At 37.1% G+C, this 6,271-nt stretch overlaps 1 protein-coding gene across 4 annotated transcripts in view; it reads right to left on the reverse strand.

Annotated features, from left to right (window-relative positions):
* The window catches only part of LOC117400588 (serine/threonine-protein kinase Nek7), a 57,719-nt gene extending 56,074 nt beyond the window's left edge, over nucleotides 1-1,645 (reverse strand). For 2 of the 4 annotated variants that reach the window (XM_059031785.1, XM_034000777.3), the window contains exon 1: nucleotides 1,372-1,643. The gene's annotated coding sequence lies outside the window, so the exon portion shown is untranslated. Of the gene's footprint in view, nucleotides 1-979; nucleotides 999-1,371 lie in introns of those variants that run through there. The other 2 variants (XM_059031784.1, XM_059031786.1) reach the window with 2 other exon arrangements.
* Between the last annotated feature and the right edge of the window lie 4,626 nt (nucleotides 1,646-6,271).

Here is a 6,271-nt window from a genome sequence, read left to right on the forward strand (position 1 = left end):
GGTGAAACCAACATGTATATGTTAAAATCTTCCTGGGGTGGTTGTCAAAATCCTGCCAGATTATCAGATTATTTGTTTATTTATTATTAAAAGACATCACAACCCCAACAGGCATTTGAGAGTTGGATATTCTGGGACTATAAAACTGGTTAACTAACACTCCTAACGTTAACAGTCCCTGCACAATTACATTAAAAAATACCAAGATTACATCACACAATCATACTGATGTGTCAAATCAGTCTAGAAATTAAACAGAGGCAGTGCCACTTTCGGGCATTTGGAACAGCTATGGCCTGTAAACATCCTGATTACAGTATTGTACTGTACTGGGGAAATACGACAAAGTTCGTTTGGTAATTTAAATCACAAATCTCACATGTAGTGATTCAAATTCAAATCTTACTGGAGATGTAATTTTACTAGTACGTACTGTATATGTTTTCCTTAGTACGGTAAATATATAGCTGTTTCAGCACAACCAGTCTATCTTATTGCAACACCTTACTTAACGTGAAAAAACTTGAGAATGTCTTCGCCTTGTTTCCTAGGGGTGGGTAGTTACCAGGTGTACGTGTAGCCTATATTATCACCAAGAATCTGGTTTCATGCCTCTATTTGTGGGGCCGTATTTTCAAATAAACAAATATAAGAATGAGTCACGGGCATTGCTCGAATTGCAGAGAAGCATTTATAACAGAACATGACCAAGCTTAGCTTGTTAGTTACAACAATATTTTTAAAAGTAGCCTACTTCATCGTACACAACTGGAGTACGGTCGACAAAAAAGGCGACTGCAAGATGCCATTCAAAAACAAAGAAAACTGTGATTGAATGTAACTAACATCTGATTGGTTACTGTAGACTATTTTATGACCAATCGAGGTATTTCTAGGGTCATTAACAAACACATGTTGTTGTACATAACGTTTACATTCATATGGCCTGTAAATAAACTAACAAACTAGTGATACTCACTTGCTTTCACCAGGGTCGCCTCAGCAGCACAAGAATAATTTACTGACAGCTAATGAAGCAATCTGTACTTGGGAGGGAAAAAATTGATCTAAAGTGTGGGTGGGACTTAAATTGTCAAGTTTATTTTCTGCAATCAACTACAGTACCTGTGTTGGTCAGTTTCTCTTGGTTACAGTGTGGAGTCCATGACAGTAAATAAGGCAACCCATACTTAAGAAAAAAAAAAAAAAAAAACGACTGGGGCGGTTTAATATTTGCTTAACTTTTACGACATTTAGCCCTCGCCACTTTTTTTTTGTAACGGGCATCTGTTAAAACATATTAAAAGCTTTATTAAGAAGCCGATCGTGCAAAGCATATTTAACACCAACAAGTTTGTCTGGATTTCTTACCAGGAAGTGCCTTGGTTCTCACTGCAGTGTCTTGATGATGGCGGCTCTCTTTCTCTTACTTTTCAAGGGCTGCGGTTAAGTTTGTGGGCCGCTCCTGCGTGGCAGGCTACCATTCGGGCAAACAAATGTTAACGTGTGGACTTCCGCAGTTAGTGGGAAAGTTTTGGTTTGTTTTAAGGACTGTTTCTCAGATGCTCCCCATTTCTGCTCAGTGCCAGTAATGTAAACATCCCAGCATTCCCAGAGGAAAGGGGCGGGGCGCAGGTCGCTCGTGCTGGGACGTAACCTCTAAAGCCCCAGCGCCATTTCAAAATGTGCCTCACACTATTGCACTACCTGATTAAAGAGCTGCAGATTTACTTATGACCAGAAACAGTTGTAATATGTTACATACTTTATACGTTTTTTCGTATAAAACAAATTGTGCAAAACCAGACGACTAATATAGTATACCAACGCAAACAGTACAGTAACGTACCATCAAACAGGTCCCCCAGGACCTTCACCTGTACTGTACTCACTTGGCGCTGTCACCTGCCTTTTTTCACTGCAAATTGAAGCAGTTGCCTATGCTAAAAACAAAACAAAACAAAACAAAAAAAACAAAACAGACAATACGTTAAATTTAGGTCAAATTTAATGTTCCACTCTGCGCGCGGAATGTTACCAGCTATACTAACTAACTCAGATCGCAGCGCTGCTGCTGAACAGATTTACATAAATAATGCTTTCTTTGTATTCCATTTTGCGAAACATTCTCCTGTAAAATCCTGCAGGAGTGTGCTGCAGCCTGTATTGGAAACGGACAGCTGAGACACAGGGCAGGTACAGAAAATAAATGTGTCCAGAGGTAAAGAGGTTAAATTATGCACATTGAACATAAACCAGATTATCTGGAACAATCTTAAAATTGATCTGTTATAAGATTATTGTGGTGTGCTATAGTTACTAAAGCAGTCAGCTTTTGTATGCAAGCAAACCTGTCAATTACACTGAAATGTTAAAGCAATTTACTGAATGAAAAGGTAACCCATTATTGGCTATCTGCTTGTGTTATTGTTATTGCCCCAGGTATAAGCCCTGACTGAACCCTATTAACATTCCAGTTGATGCCCTTTGCCAAGAGATTTTGTAATGACAATGCATTCATTACTTGGGAATAGTAGCACAAATGACTGCTTGTATGAGCCATTGTTACAATGTTGCCATGTAAGTAACAATGCCATATTTTAACACACTATCTATGTTATTGTAATAGTACATCCCAATACAAATGGTTACAAATGTGATGTATTCACAATTACTCAGCAGTGTTACTATTGTAGTCTGGAGATACAGTAGCAATTCATTTTGATTTTATTTCCATTTTATGTTTAAGCAAGTGAGGCAGGTTCTTTGTTCTACAGAGACCAGCTGCTCCCTAGTTAACTTGAATTAACATCTACACCTTTTTATATGTGATTGTGGCATTAATTTACTTGTTAATCACATCTGTGTTAGCATTTCATTTTAAATGTGACTGATGTTGCTATTAAATATCCCAATTGTGGTTTCAAAAATTAATTGTAGGAGTAAGAATCCAACCCTTATGTAACAAGTTGTCCAATCCACAATAAACTAATGTATGAATTGTAAAATTAAAAAATCAAACAAAAAAAAAACAATAAAGGCATTCTTACTAATGGTAATGCTTTACAATCTATTTTCGTGCCTCTTATTAAGCTTTATTAGCATCATAAGTGGTCTCTTTTATTGCTAGTGCTAAGAATCTTCCGGTTCTTCACTTTTTAATTCAGGATATATGTATTTCCACTATAGCACTACAGATACACTGCTGGTACCTTTGATGTAGCTCATTGGAAACATTCAGAAAATCACAACAGTGTTCTGACCCCTTGCCATAAGTTCACTAGTTCATAACATAGTCATTATAGAGTGACCATTGAATAAGTACATTTGGCACTGGGTATGTGTGACAAGATGGCCGCAGATACCGGTGTTCTCAAGACTCAGAGGCAGAGTATTTTAGCAAATGGGGGTTTTATTTTTAATAAACCAAAACATAAATAAAACAAAGAAAACACCACACGGCAAAATAAAGGGCACAATGGCCAAAACAAAGATTTAAACAAAACAGAAATGTCTTAAACTAAACATACAAAACTCACAGTCATCGAAACAGCAAACACACAGCCCCAACACTTCAGTGTTTCTCCTTTGTTCTCCCTTTTTCCCATGCTGCAGCATGGCCCGCTTTATATTGGCTACCTGGGCCAATTAAACAATTAATTATATAATCCCCCATTTGGTGATTGGGATCATGTGTGTTTAATTGGCGGCCATTCCAGCTCTGGTCTGTAGCTCCACTCCAGAGCCAGAATGGTTGCCAATCACATGGCCTCTTCCATTAAAGGGGCAGGACAACTTTGCCCAGCCACAGTATGGTACTGTGAAGGAAGACAAGAGATGGTACACAGTGATTTTTCATGCAAGATACACACATTTCATAATGTAATCTTATATTGTACCTGTGTCACCCTACCCGATGTCATTGTTAAACTTCCAAAATATGATCCATATGCTTAAGACCATTCACAGGTGACTACCATTTAATCTTGTCATTTTCAGCATTATGCACGTGCATGGGTTCAGTGAAAACTCCAGATACCTAAGAATAATGCAGTTAGGAAACTGATTTGGGCATTATAATATGATGCACTAATTAACAAGCTGTATGATGAACTAATTGTCACATTCTGAGGTACTGACCCAGGTTAATGGGTCGGGATTTTCTTTTTTGGCATGCAATGACCCATACTGTACATGACTTACAGCAAAAGATGTATCTTGTTCTCAACCCTCTACAAAATTTTGGTTTCCAAGGGAAGAATTACTTGGGCAGACAGACAGTTGAGGGAGAAGAGAGTTATATAGTTTATAAGGATCATAATGACTGCTACCATTGGCATCTGTATTCATAAAGCAAGACATTTATAGTAGGATCAATAAACCAACAAAGAATAAAAGGATCATTTAAAAGTAAAGTGTTAAAGTTATTGTTGTTTTTTGCTAGTTCTGTAGTATTAGCAGTTTGTTTTTCATTTTACAAAAAGGGTGCAAACTTAGCACAGTGGTAAATGCTTGAATATGGCCCTTGTTGTAATGTACTCTTTGTGCTTCACAGTACCCTTGCAGCTGTCACATGAATTGTTTGGCATGGGATTAGCCATTAATGACAATACCTGTAGCAATGGCTTCTCCTGTAGCGGACAGAGAGGGGAATAGGCAAAAAACATACAGTAAAAAAAAAAAAAAAATGTCATTAGCTCTACTGTATGTACTGTACTACCCAAAGGGTACAGGCCTGTACAAACAGCTGGTTTGCAAGAACAGTTCCACTTTTACAAGCCTACTAACCTAATTGCCCCAAAGGGAAGAAAACGAATCCTCACATCAACAGCATCCAACAAGTCTGCAGGTATTATGTACACTCCAATAAGCATTGGGACAATATATAAACAGACAACTAAAACATTTCAGGGTTTTGGACAACTGACAACAAGTTACATTTGGTCAAATGCCTGATTCATAAGAATGACAGTGATGATGAAGTATAAAAGATTAAAGGTGATGGTTACAAAGTAGCTGTTTTTCACATCCTAATTCTTGATCATAGGTGTTACCTCTGTGTTAGTATTAGTTGTGCTACACATTTATACTCAGGGTCTATTGTAAGTTTCTCTGAGAAATTCAATTATATGCTTGGTTCCTGTGACACACCCTTGTAATTATGTACATCTGAAGCTCCCTCAATTCCAAATGTCATCTATCGTGTATGCAAAAATTCCACACATATTCAGTAAAACCACAATGCAAACAATCACTGTTTCCACCAAACAACTTTTGTGCATTTAATGTAATTCTAATCGTAATGCAGTTAAAACAAACAAACAAAAAAATTAGAAGCAGTGACCTCTATTGGTGATTTGTGTGTATGAAAATGTAAATGCATTGGATACCATACTGTTGATTTTGAGTGTACTTATGCTTTGACACTGAACACCTTTTCATATTTATAAATCAGGAACATATTGATCATTCACAATAAACCAATTGATAGTTGACAACACGCTCGTCACAGAAAATTATTATTTGATGCTTGTCTCCGACTCTTTATTTTTTATTTTTTGTGTCTGTTGGTCCACCACTACTCCACACTGCTGCACATCATTGTTGTTCATACTGTACTGTTTATAGAAATATTTTTTTTCAATCCAGCCATGGGCAAAGTACAATGCCTTATTCATGATTTATTTATATAAAAGAGATTAATGTATATACCCTGTTCAATGAGAGATCAACAGGCTGAAAGCATACATGAACTATATGTTTGGTTGTTCTAGGTTTTTTTATGACCTGTACTTCAAGGATCATGACTTGGTCCCAATTAGCTCTTGAACTTTTGAACTGTGGTCTTGAACTTCCCAACAGCAGCAATAACACAAACCTTTATGAACTATCCAACAACTAGCACCAGAGTTATTAGGGACAAGGAAAGTGCTAGGGGTTCACTGTTGCAAGAATATTGTTTTATGAAGCCAGATCTGTACTATAATGCAGTGAATGTACACCATGTTTGTACTCCAGGGTGACAAAGAACAGAAAAATATTTCACTCATTCTTGGATTATGTACTGAATATCATTATAGGTTTAATGCTTGTTGCTATTCAGTAATAATAGCGATCCAACCATAGAATGATTTTGTGTGCTTGCTTCCATCTGGTGAATCTCACATGTCATTGTCAGTTAGTCGTATTAGAGATGATGTGGTCCAGTACAATGTACTTTTCTTTCCACTTAGCAATAAAGTATCTGCATTTGCATAATAGGGGTGATGGT

The sequence above is a fragment of the Acipenser ruthenus genome, chromosome 10 (genome assembly GCF_902713425.1).
Source record: "Acipenser ruthenus chromosome 10, fAciRut3.2 maternal haplotype, whole genome shotgun sequence".
Lineage (NCBI taxonomy): Eukaryota > Metazoa > Chordata > Actinopteri > Acipenseriformes > Acipenseridae > Acipenser > Acipenser ruthenus.